Raw genomic sequence first — 12,908 nt, 5'->3', positions numbered from 1 at the left:
CTTCCTTCCTTCCTTCCTTCCTTCCTTCCTTCCTTCCTTCCTTCCTTCCTTCCTTCCTTCCTTCCTTCCTTCCTTCCTTCCTTCCTTCCTTCCCTATATATATATTTAAACACACTTTTGAATTTCTGTGTAGATTTCAATGAATCCTTATTAATTTTTCAGTAGTGACTTCTTTCTTACTAGCTCTCTTTAAGATTACCTTTGAAAATTTTCTAATATATAAGGTGGGAGCAATCTTAACCCACAGGGTATGAAAGAACATTTTGGGAGCCTTCTTAATGATAATTTTCTGGCTTTTAAAGTAGTTCACCTGTGATCTTTCTGATTGCATACATACCCCTAAGAGTTTTAGTTTTCTGGCCAAATTCATTGGTAAAACATAGTTGTATCTGTTTATAATTCACAGCAAACAATAGGCAGGTAAGTGCTAGTTTTCTTCCAGTAGTATAGATTTCTTAGTGATGTGTCATGGCTAATACAGCTTAAATCCCCTTTCAAGTGAATGAAACTCCAAAATTATCTTTTGTGAAGAGGATGAATTTGAGCTCTGAAGGTGCTCGTGTTCTTCAGAATAACAGCTCTTTTAAAAACCTGATTGTAGTGAATGAATTTGATCATAGCGAACCAAATTGCTTTGGAATAATTCTTTTTTTTGTCAAGAAACCTCAAGCAACTCAGGCACCATTGGAATTCATGACAGTTTCAAAAATGTACATTTTTTCCCTTCATTTTTTTCTGTGTCTATAGCCAGAAGATCTGGGAGTCTCATCTAGTAGATTTTCAAATGAGGTGCTGCTGTTTAGGACTCCCTGTCTGAAGTTTGTGAGGAGAGACAGGAAGAGAGGAAGAGGGGAGGAGAAGAGGGACAGAAGATGTGAGGGGAAAGGAAGAAGAGGAAAGAGGATAAAAGAGGATGGAACAAGACAGCATGGGAGGGTGACTGCCTCCTCTGGTCTCCTTTGATATCCTCTGCTCTCTTCTGGCCAGGGAATTTCTTGTCATTACCTGCTGTCCCAAACCCATCCAGGTGTTCTTAAGATTAAAAAAAAATACTAAGTGGTAACTTCTCACAAAAATTTTAGGGTCTGTTACTCACTTTAGGTCCCTCTCGAAAAGTTAGTCGTCATGAAAATGAGATGTATTTCATCTGTAAAATGAGGGGATTGGACCAGGTGACTTAAAAAGATGTTTTTATTGATCATTTTTATTTTTAGATTCCTTACATGTTCTACTGTATCTCCCCTCCCCTTCCCTGAGAGCCATATTCCACATCTGTAATCTGCACTGAAGCTTGGGAAGGTATTTTCTCTTATCTTTTACTTAGGGGTCAAATCTGAAAGCTTTTCACACCAATCAGTTTTGTTTGTTTTATTTTTCTTTCTATTTATGTGATTATTCCTTGTATTGTTTTCCTGGTTCTGCTTACTTCAGTTGGTATCATCAGTTCCTGTAATTTCTTGAGCTTGATTCACTTTATTTATTTCATTTTATTTATTATTTCTTGTGGCACAGTAATATTCCATTACATTCATGCACTGGAAGTTAGTCATTTCCTCATTGTTCAGTAACTACTTTGTCCCTTCAATTTCTACCCTCTCTTCTCTGCTTATTCTAGAAGTGTTACCATAAGTATTTTGGTCTTTCTTTTTCCCACTGGCTTCCTTGGGGTATATGTACTTAGGAATGGGATCTCTGCATCAAAGCATCATGGTCATTTTAGTTAACTTTCTTAACATACTGTTTTTCCAAAATGCTCTCTAGAATAATTGGGCCAATTCAGAGTTCCATCAACAATTCATTTATGTTTTTGCTTTTCTGTAACAATCTTTCTACCGTTTGTTTTTAATGGTAAGGTTTTTAATATACAGGTCTCTGGTCCTTTTTGAGTTTGTTATGGCACATAAGCTTCCAGTCTAAACCTAATTTTTGCCAGACCAATTGCCAGCTTTCCCAATAGTTCTTGTCAAATAGCACTTTCCCCACCCCCAGGGGTATCTTGACAGTTCAGGTTCATCTATCACTGGGTTATTGAGTTTGATTATTTCTGACTCACCTTGTCTAGTCTAGAGGACTGCCAAAGGCTTTTCTGGGTCCAGGTCTAAGATGCCATGTTAGAAAGGCCTGATGCAAAGAAATCTTGGGCAACTCACTGAGGGAATGGATGGATGGTGGTAGATAGTAATTAAAGTATAATTCTCTGTTTGATCAGGACCTTTCAAGTTAGAGACTTCAATTAGTTGGAACTTTATGCATGGTTTTTAGGAGAAAGAAAGAAATCACATTTATAAGAGTATCTCTTTTATACTCCAATTTCTGTTAAATGACTGTGGCTGATGGTCAGAACAGATTTGTTTGAACTGAACTGAATTTAGCCTAGTTCCCTACATAATTTACTTTTTACCATGTCTGTATTAATAGGTGATGAGGATGCCTCTGCTGAGGTCCTGTAGATCCTTTCATCAAAGCCATATTGTATCTCATTCGTGTACTTTGCTTAGGCTGGGAGATGATCTGTTACGTTTTAAGTACATTTTCAATGGGGGAATGAAACAAAAGGGCTCCCTCCTTAACCACCAGTCAGCCACTATTTTTTTTTAAAACCCTTAACTTCTGTGTATTGGCTCCTAGGTGGAAGAGTGCTAAGGGTAGGCAATGGGGGTCAAGTGACTTACCCAGGATCAAACAGTTGGGAAGTGTCTGAGGCCGGGTTTGAACCCAGAACCTCCCGTCTCTAGGCCTGACTCTCACTCCACTGAGCTACCCAGCTGCCTCCAGCCACTATTAAATAAACCAAAACACCCCATCCCTTAGACATTCAGTTAGTTGGTTAAGGGATACCACACAGGAGATTTTCTGCCACTTTACAGGTATGGACTCTGCCTGTAATTCCATTAACTACCAGCAGGCCAATGTTTCCTTAGAGGCTGGAATGACCATCCTTTTCCTAGGCATAAGATAATTGAGAGAGAATTTCACATTTGATTCAAGTCCATAGTACTTCTAGAAATTTTTTAAAAACTCAAACATAACCATGAATAAATCCTTTATTAATCATAAACAAAGTATTATACAACTAAGAACATATTTCAAAGGGAATGCCAACGGCAAGGAACAGTCATAAGATTATAGTTTTAGATCTCAAATTCACCTTAAAGGACAGCTAGGTGGCACAGTGGTTAGAGCACTGGACTTGGAGTCAGAAAGATCAGTGTTCACTAGCTATGTGACCCTGAACAAGTCATCTAACCCTATTTGCCTCAGTTTCCTCATCTATAAAATGACCTGGAGAAGGAAATGGCAACCACTCCAGTTTCTGTGTTGAGAAAACACCCAAAAGGGTCACGAAGAGTCAGATACAACTGAAACAACTAAACAACAGCACTTTTAAGTACATAAGACAAAACAGAAAGCACTGATAGTAGGATGCCCAGCACAGTGCCTGTATCATAAATAGCCACTTAAAAATGCTAGCAGGCTTGACTTAGAATGCTTTTAACTAAGGAAACCAGAGTAGTTCTTGCCTTCTTATCTTGAACGCTGGTGTTTGAAGAAAAGCAAGCTTCACTAGAGAAGGACCTGAGGTAGTGATCGATCGCCTTTGCAGCCATTCTGAACAGGCTTTTTCATCTGAAGAGATCCCACAAGATTATGGTGCCGATGTCTTCTTGAACCTCAAAACCTTCTAAAACCTTCTTAAGCCTTAACAGGCTGCAAAAGGACTGAGCTTGTCAGCCAAGCCCATGCATCTATTTAGATCAGGCTTTCATGTTTCTCCAAATTCCCTATGCTTGTTTTCTCTTATGGCTCAGCAGCAGTTGATTACATCCATATACCACAATTTGTTTAGCCATTCCAATTGAAAAAGTACCTGCTTTGTGTCCAGTTTTTTGTTGGTTTGGCTTGCCATAACAGATACTTAAAAAACCCCCAAACATCTTTATCTTCTGTCTCAGAGTAAATATTGTACATTGGTTTCAAGGCTGAAGAGCGGTCTAGGCAGTGGGGGGTTAAGTGACTTGCCCAGGATCACACAGTGAGTATCTGAGACCAGATTTCGTCCTAGGATGTCCTGACTTTAGACCTGGCTCTCAATCCACTGAGCCACCTACCTGCCCCTCCATAACAGATACTTCTATGAGTATGTTATTGTAGATGGAGCCTTTCCATCTTTGACCACTCTGCCAACAGGCTCCATTTCATCATACATTTAAGGCCATTTCCAAAATGTGAAATCAGATTTTTAACACATTTCCTTCCCCTCAAGAATATTCACCTTTTCCTCCTTCAAACTTGGCTCCTTATCTGGCAATGCATATTTCCACCAATGGACTAGTACTGTTTTACCCTTATCTGTCATAATTAGGATAATATTTTGACTTAAAAATGGTGCAGCGAGCAGTACAAAATTTTCTGATGTAGCTGGGTAAGATATGGAAGAAAGGGGAAGGAACAAAGTAAAAAAGAATGAAGAGAAAGAAAGAAACTTATGAAAAGATATGAGAAAGGCTATTTGGTGGTTGAATCAACTGATTTGGGTGCTGTGGAAGACAGAGGAAAGGGTTGGGGGAGCACAGAGTACATGTGATCCCCTGAGGGGAAGAATGGAGGTGGCAGAAAGAGCAGATGGCCGCCATGTGCTACCTTCAGCATTGGGAACTGGGTTGCTGTGGCCTTGGGATGGATGGGAGAAGGAGGAGGCCAAGTGCCACTGCTTATGCATATGTATATGTTTTGCTAGACAGGTGTCTTTATAACTGGGGAAGTGCCCTTATTTAAAATTCAGATATAGTTTAACTTTGAAACTCTCCTGGCTTTCTGGGGTTTTGAATCCGGTGCTCTGACTGAGGCTTCTAATACCCACTTAATTTCAGTTTTTAAAATGGAAAGGGGGGCAGCTGGGTAGCTCAGTGGATTGAGAGTCAGGCCTAGAGACGGGAGGTCCTAGGTTCAAACCCGGCCTCAGCCACTTCCCAGCTGTGTGACTCTGGGCAAGTCACTTGACCCCCATTGCCCACCCTTACCACTCTTCCACTTATGAGACAATACACAGAAGTTAAGGGTTTAAAAAAATGAAATGGAAAGGGAAGGCAAAGGAATAATCATTTATATAGCTCCTACTATGTGCCAGGTCCTATGCTAAGCGCTTTTTACAAATATTATTGGTCCATACAACAGCCCTACAAGATAATTACTATTATTATCTCCCTTTTACAGTTGAGGAAACTGAGGCANAGGGGGGCAGCTGGGTAGCTCAATGGATTGAGAGTCAGGCCTAGAGACGGGAGGTCCTAGGTTCAAATGTGACCGCAGACACGTCCCAGCGGTGTGACCCTGGGCAAGTCACTTGACCCCCATTGCCCACCCTTACCACTCTTCCACTTATGAGACAATACACAGAAGTTAAGGGTTTAAAAAAATAAAATGGAAAGGGAAGGCAAAGGAATAATCATTTATATAGCTCCTACTATGTGCCAGGTCCTATGCTAAGCGCTTTTTACAAATATTATTGGTCCATACAACAGCCCTACAAGATAATTACTATTATTATCTCCCTTTTACAGTTGAGGAAACTGAGGCAAAGAGTAATTAAGTGACTTGCCTGAGATCATACAGCTATTAAGTGCCTGAGGCTGCATTTGAACTAGTCTTTGTAATTTCGGGCACAATGTTAATCCACTGCATTTGCAACTATTAGATAATGGCCAGATCCATTGCATGCATTTGAAAAGATAAATAGAAGAAGATATAATATAGATATAATGTAGGAACTCTAATATGTTATCATTATTATTTTCTTTTTTAAATCTTTACCTTCTATCTTAGAATCAATTCTAAGAATTGGTTCTAAGGCAGAAGAGTGGTAAGGGCTAGGCAATGGGGGTTAAGTGACTTCCCCAGGGACATACCTGAGGTCACATTTGAACCCAGGACCTCCCATTTCTAGGTCTTGCTCTCAATCTACCAAGCGACCTATCTTCCCTCAATTGAATGTCTTTTTGATTCCAGAATCAATAATCTTCCCAATTTGCAGCAACGCCTCCTTTACTATGAGGGAAATTATCTTCCCATATTGAAAAAAATTGAGCCACAATTATTTTTGGTTTTCCCCCCATCTTGTCTCTTAGTAATATAGGTGGGATCACTGATACAGCAATAAATATTTGTTGATAGATCGGTGGAACATAATAATCCGATGCCAGAAAGTAGAGGTTATGCTGCACAGATATCAGATTTCATCTATAAACTCTGGCAAGTGCTTGAGCAAGTTGCCTCATTTCATTTTTTTCTCTTTTCCTTCTAATCAAGTTCAAAGGAAGAATGTTGTGTACGCAGAGTAAGTGCAGCCTCAGGAGCTTGGTGGGAAGACCTGTTCTCTGTTCATAAAAGGCTTTTCCCTGGATTTTTCTCCACCAGAGGGATTGGACAACAAACACATACTTCTGGAACTCCAGATTTTTGTATGTCGTCCAACCATTGTAGTAATTAAGAACTCAAAAAAAGTGAACATTTTCTGAGTTCCCTTGTGTGAAGCAAGACGAAGTAACATTAGAAGCTAATCAAAGATCTTTGCTCGTGCCTTTGTAAGCCTTATTTAGTATGTTTTCCAACTGTTTGGGGGAGATGATTACCAGATAGAGCCAAGCTCGGAAACACTTCTTGTGTTGTATCTCAGTCCTACAGATGTAGTATCTCATCAGTTTTCTTTTGGGAAATCCTTGAGAATATCATTCTGTCTTTATAATCTCAAAACTTGGATGGGGGGTGGGGGCGGCAGGAGGTTTTTTAAGGATCCAGTGAGATAATATTTGTAAAGCACCTAGCACAGTGTTTGGCACATAGTAAGCCCTATATGAATATTATTATTCCTCTTTTTAAATGCATTTTATTTTTATTTGCAGTTCCAAATTCTCTTCCTCCATTTCCCCTCCCCCATTCATTTAGAAGGCAAGAAATACAATGCCTATTATTATTGTTCCTAAACATAAAATAACATAAGAAGTAGAACAAAATCACAGAAATCTGGCTTTGTGAATTGTCTTTGTAGATGCTATGGCTGCAAGTTCTGGTACAAAAATGTTTTTATAATTTTGTTACATCTGGAAATTGAACTTTATGAAAAATGATTCTCAAATATTTTTCATCATTTTCTTTTTCTAAACCCTTACTTTTATCTTAGAATCAACATGGCTAGAAGCAATTGGTTCCCATGCAGAAGAGTGGTAAGGACTAGGCAATGGGGGTTAAGTGACCTGCACAGGGTCACACCGTGAGGAAGTGTCTGAGGCCAGATTTGAATTCAGGAAGATGAATCTTCCTTGAATCCAAGCCTTGTGCTCTATATACTCCTTCACCTATTGCTGCATGAGGCAGTCAGAGATGAGTCTAGAAAGGTCAATTGAGAAGGAAGGTAGTTTTTATGTGGAGATCTGCCTCAATGAGTTATCTTGGAATGGCATGTAATTTCAAATATGTATGAAATAATAATCCTAATAATGCATTTATGTAGTGCTTTGAAGTTTACAAAGCATTTTACAAATAGCATCTCATTTGATACTCATGTTATCACCATTTTACTTTACTTCCTTTTTAAAACTGTTACCTTCTATCTTAGTATCAGTTCTAAGATAGAAGAGCACCTGGACTAGATAATTGGGGTTGAGTGACTTGCCCAGGGACACACAGTAAGAGTGTAAGGCCAGATTTCAACTTGGACAGCTCCAGGAGAACTCTACCCATTGCATCTCTTGGTGCCTCTACAAATCAAATTAAATCAACTAGTAAATAATAATAATTAATTGCTTGATTAAGGGAAAGAGTTAGCTATGACTTTGGGTTTAATCTTTCTGGACTTCACAAGATTATAATAGCGAGAGCTGGAGAGGAACTAGTACAAGACCTTTTTGTAGTTGTGGATTTTTTATATCCTATAAAATGAATGTGTTGGTCTTAAGTTTCCTGAATTTCACTGGGCACATTCTCTATATCACATGAGGGAGGATGATATTCATTTATAGGTTTACATACAAATCTAACTTTTCTTTGGTATATTAGGGATTGAGATATGTTCCTCATTTTCACTGCTATACGTATAGCAAGAATAAAGTTCTTTCAAACATTTTTATGACTCGTTTTTCCAGTTTTGTGTAACTTCTGTGGAAATAAGAGGCTTTAAATGTATAAAAAGTTCTCCCCTCTTCAGGATCTGTTCTGATTAAGAAAGGCCTAGAAATAACCCTTTAAAAGTTGGGGGGGGTCTTTAAACATAGTTTTTAAAACATCAATTATTTCTTGTTAAACCCCAAATAGATTTACCCATCTTATTAGCCCTGACTGGAAGAGACCTAAACTCTTTATTCATAGATTTAGAGCAAGTAGGAAACTTAGAAGTCAATCTTGACTTTTCTTTGTATAGAAAGGTCAACCAATTATTTTCTCTTCCCTAAATGGATTCTTTATCCATTGGCTTCTTCCCTGCTATCTAAACCATACCTAGGACTTTCCATTCTTTAAGAAACAAAACAGATATGCTTGGACTTTAGCCAGGGTTTGGTTCAGCCATACTGGCAAGCAGTTTGGATCTCTGCTCCAAACGTTACTAAACTGCATGCCTTTTGACTAGTAATAATGCCTACAAAAGCCTGTGCCCACAAAGAGATGAAAGAAAGAAAAAGGACCCATCTCTACCAATATATCTACAACATTCTTTTCCTAGTAGCTCCAAATGGGAAAGTTGGGAGTGCCTGTCTAATTGTGGAATGGCTAAACAAATTGTGGCATAGGAATATAATGGAATGAGATTGTGTCATAAGAAACAACGAAATGGACAATTTTAGAGGAGACTGGGAAGTGCTCTGTGGTCTGATGAAAGTGGGCACAACAAAGGTGAAGAGAGATCTCAAATCTGGGAGACAGTCACTGAAAAATGACCTGATTCGGGAGATGGAATATTTCATGAGAGAGGCAGTAAGGAGACCATTATCACAGAATCGTAGAGTAAATGGAGGGCTAATAAGGTTTAAGAAGACTAGAAAGGAGGGTAGCTGGGTGGCTCAGTGGATAGAGAGCCATGCCAAGAGACAGGAGGTTCTGGTTTCAAATCTAGCCTCAGATAAGTTCCTAGCTGAACAACCCTGGGCAAATCACTTAGCCCCAGTTGCCAGCCTTTCTTTATACTACTCTTCACCCTGGGAACCAATACTTAGTATTGATTCTGAGATGGAGAGTATGGGTTTTAAAGAGAAAAAAAGACTAGAGAGGTAGGAAGGAATTGGAGGTATGAAGGACTTTTTAAAAAATGCCAAACAGAGGCTTTTTATATTTGATCCTGGTAGTAATAGGGAGCCATTAGAATTTATTGAATAAAAGGAGGAAACAGCAAGACTGCTACTTTAGGAAGACCACTCTGAAAGGATATTACTGTTCTCAAACCAAATTAATTCAAGCCAAGGTAGTTTCTTACTTGTAATTGGTATTTAAATCTCCACAATTTGGGGTACTTCTACCGGTACCAAAATGCCTTCTTCAAGGCAGTTATAGGTGATATCATCTGGATTTTACTTTATTTTTTTCAATTTACTGAAATATTACCATTGCCTAAAATTCCAGGAATCAGCCCCTTATGTAAAGTTAGGACTAAGAAGAGCTGTTGTCTCTTTTCCTTCATCCACTGATCCTAGTTTATAGAACTACTTCAGACCACAGTAAAAAAAATATTGTGCTTTATTCTATTTTCTGTAGGTAAACCAAGAGTGAATTGCTATTGTACATGCAATATTAGAAATGACTTCTGTTTCCATTCTCCTGTGAGATGGTTGTCATTCATTAGCATTTTCATTCATAGTTTAGAGCAGTGGTTCCCAAACTTTTTTGGCCTACCTCCCCCTTTCCAGAAAAAAATATTACTTAGCCCCCTGGAAATTAATTTTTAAAAATTTTAATAGCAATTAATAGGAAAGATAAATGCACCTGTGGCCATCACCCCTTCCCCCATTGCTGTAGCACCCACCAGGGGGCGGTAGCGCCTACTTTGGGAATCACTGGTTTAGAGGATTGGGATGGAGAGCAGTTTGATAGCTTAGTGGATTGAGAGCCATGCCTAGAAACCGGGGTTCAAATCTGGCCACAGACACTTCCTAGCTGGGTGACCCTGGGCAAGTCACCTAACCCGTTTTACTGTTTTTCTGCCTTGGAACCAATACCCAGTATTGATTCCAAGACAGAAGGTAAGGGTTTAAAATAAAAACAAAAAAGAGGATTGGGATGATAGTGGAGGGGGTATTAAATCAGAAGAAACATGGCCTGTGGTCTCATAAGAACTTGGCAATAAGGGTAGAGGACAAGCCATCTGTGATCGCTCTCATGGAGCTAAGTGAAAAGGGAGAAACATTTGGCAAACAGGACAGGGAATGAAGGAGAAAGTCAACTCCCTTGTGAAGTTGTCAACAGGCTGAATTATTTTTTAATTTATTTTTTATGTTTAAATATTTTTCCATGTTTACATGATTCATTTTCTTTCCCTCCCCCGAACCAGAGCCGACAAGCAATTCTATTGGGTTGTACAAATGTTATCACTTGACACCTATTTCCATATTATTCATCTGAATTATGTTGATGAAAAGTTTTGAGAGCTGCAGAGTCTCTCTGGTGATTTTACGAGAAGCTGAAATGTGGATAACTTCATAAAGAGAGAATGTGACCACCCTGTTGGTGGGTGGACAGTCTGTTGGTAAAACAAATTATGTAAGATCATCTACACATGAAATATACTTAGACTTCTTGTAGTCATCTCATTAAGAGTTGCAGATGGGATGAATTCCCTAATATAGATATTTAAATCTCGGGAAATAATTTTGAAGGGAAACAGAGAAAGTAATGCTTCAAATTAGACAATTTAACTGATTTTTATTATAGACTAATTACAATTTTTTAAAAAATTACTATTAGACTGATTTTTATTCTATCTAGCAGATGAACTTGACATACTTTTTTTAAGTAGATACACTTGTGATTAAATTCCTTATGATAAATTTGACTTTTCTGATTAAGAATTTCCCATTTATTTGTAAGCAATTAGATAAAAATGATCATCAGGGAAGTGTCAGTAGTCAGGATTATAGGACAAAAGGAATTCTCTCATGTGATGAGTAATTGAATTCTTTTCCAGAGATTCTTATTAACTGTTTTTGCTGTTCCTCACCTCTGATTCTTATCTCATCTCCACAGCTTTGAACAGACTGTTCCCTATACTTGGTGTGCAATACTTCCTTCACTTTCCTCCCAGAATCCCCACCTCTGCATTCAGAGTTCAGCTTAACCACCACCTTCTTTAGGAGAACCATTCACATTCAATCAACTTTATTTTGAATTAGAATCCAGTTCATTTTATTACTGTCATACAGATGGGCTACATTGATGAATAAAAATAGTTAAGCAATGTTTTTGTTAATTTATTTGTTGATTTGTACATCAAAATCCCCAGATAGCTCTCTCCCCTCTCCATACCATAGAAAGCATCACTGACAAAAAACTATGGCTTTCATGTTTCTGTTTATCAGTTCTTTTCCTGGGGGTAGATATTCACCAGTTATTCTTTAAATATTAATTCTGTAGCTGTATGTAATGTTCTCTTAGTTCTACTCACTTTCCTTGTCATCATTTCTTCAGTGCAGTAAAAATAGTTTTTGAAATGCTGTGAATCAAAGTTGAGAGAAGAATCAGGCTCATTGTGGGAAATAACAATTTGCTTTTCTGTTTCCATAGCCTCGATTAAACCGAATGATCATTAAAGTATTTTTGTATTTATGCAATTTCTGCAGCTTTATCCTGAGTTACTTCTAAGTAGAATCATCGTCAGAACCGTTTAAGACTGTGAAGGTATTTAGTTATTATCTAGTCCAAGCCACTCATTTTCCAGATAAGTAAATAAGCCTAGAGAAATTAAGCACCTTGCTCAAGGCCACATAGCTCATTAGGGACAGCAGAACAAAGTCGGTACTGGAAAGAGCCCACATCTTTCTCTTTTCATTCCAACACAGTACATAATGTGCCTCTTCTGCTGTGAATTCAAATATTGGCCTTACCTCAGTGACTCTGGGCTGAACACCTCTGTCTAAACAGGGACAATAAATAGCACTTACTTCCCTGGATAAAAGATAAAATAAGGTAATTTGCAAAGAGCTTTGAAAACCTTCAGGCACTATATAAATGGTAATAATAGCTATTATTATTTTTATTATGTAAAACTTAATTCTATGTCATAAAAAAACCAACCAAAAGAAACCTCTTTAAGTTCTATTTTAGAATTCATACCAAGTATCAATTCCAAGGCAGAATTGCACTAAAGGCAAGTCAATTGGGGTTAAGTGACTTGCCCGAGGTCATACAGCTAGGAAGTATCTAAGGCCAGATTTGAACCAAAGACCTATCATCTTTAGCCAGTTTTTTGCCATCTTGAGTGGCCATCACTTCAGATTCAGTTGTACAAAATAAAACTTTTCCCCTATCCAAATTTTCCCTATTTCTGTTGATGACATCATCATCCTTCTAGTCTCCAAGGTTTGAAATGTGGGAATCTTCAGTGACTTCCTTTTGCTTCCCTTGCCACATTCAGTTAATTGCAAAGTCCTGTTGATTCTATATCCACATCTCCTCTCAGGGCCTTCCACTCTTCTCTATTTCTTATTTCAAACTCAATCCCTCTCCCTTGGACTGTGGTAGGGAAGAGCCTTCTGACTAATGTCCCTTTAATCTCTTTTCTCTCCTCTATCTTTCACTCAGCTGCCAAAATAATATTAAGCTCCAGATCTGCTCCAGATCTGACCGTGTCATTGGTGGTTCAGATTCTTCAGTAACTCCCCATTGCCCTTATAATAAAGACAAACATTTTAGCCCAGCATTTGAGGCTTTCT

General features: G+C 38.4%; 1 protein-coding gene across 1 annotated transcript in view; it reads left to right on the top strand.

Moving 5' to 3' along the window:
• WWC2 (WW and C2 domain containing 2) overlaps positions 1-12,908 on the top strand; it is a 241,937-nt gene that overhangs the window by 92,232 nt on the left and 136,797 nt on the right. The window lies entirely within an intron of this gene.

Source organism: Gracilinanus agilis, chromosome 6 (assembly GCF_016433145.1).
Source record: "Gracilinanus agilis isolate LMUSP501 chromosome 6, AgileGrace, whole genome shotgun sequence".
In the NCBI taxonomy this organism is placed as follows: Eukaryota; Metazoa; Chordata; class Mammalia; order Didelphimorphia; family Didelphidae; genus Gracilinanus; species Gracilinanus agilis.
The sequence above is the reverse complement of the archived record's forward strand: the minus strand, read 5'-3'. Positions and strand labels throughout refer to the sequence as shown.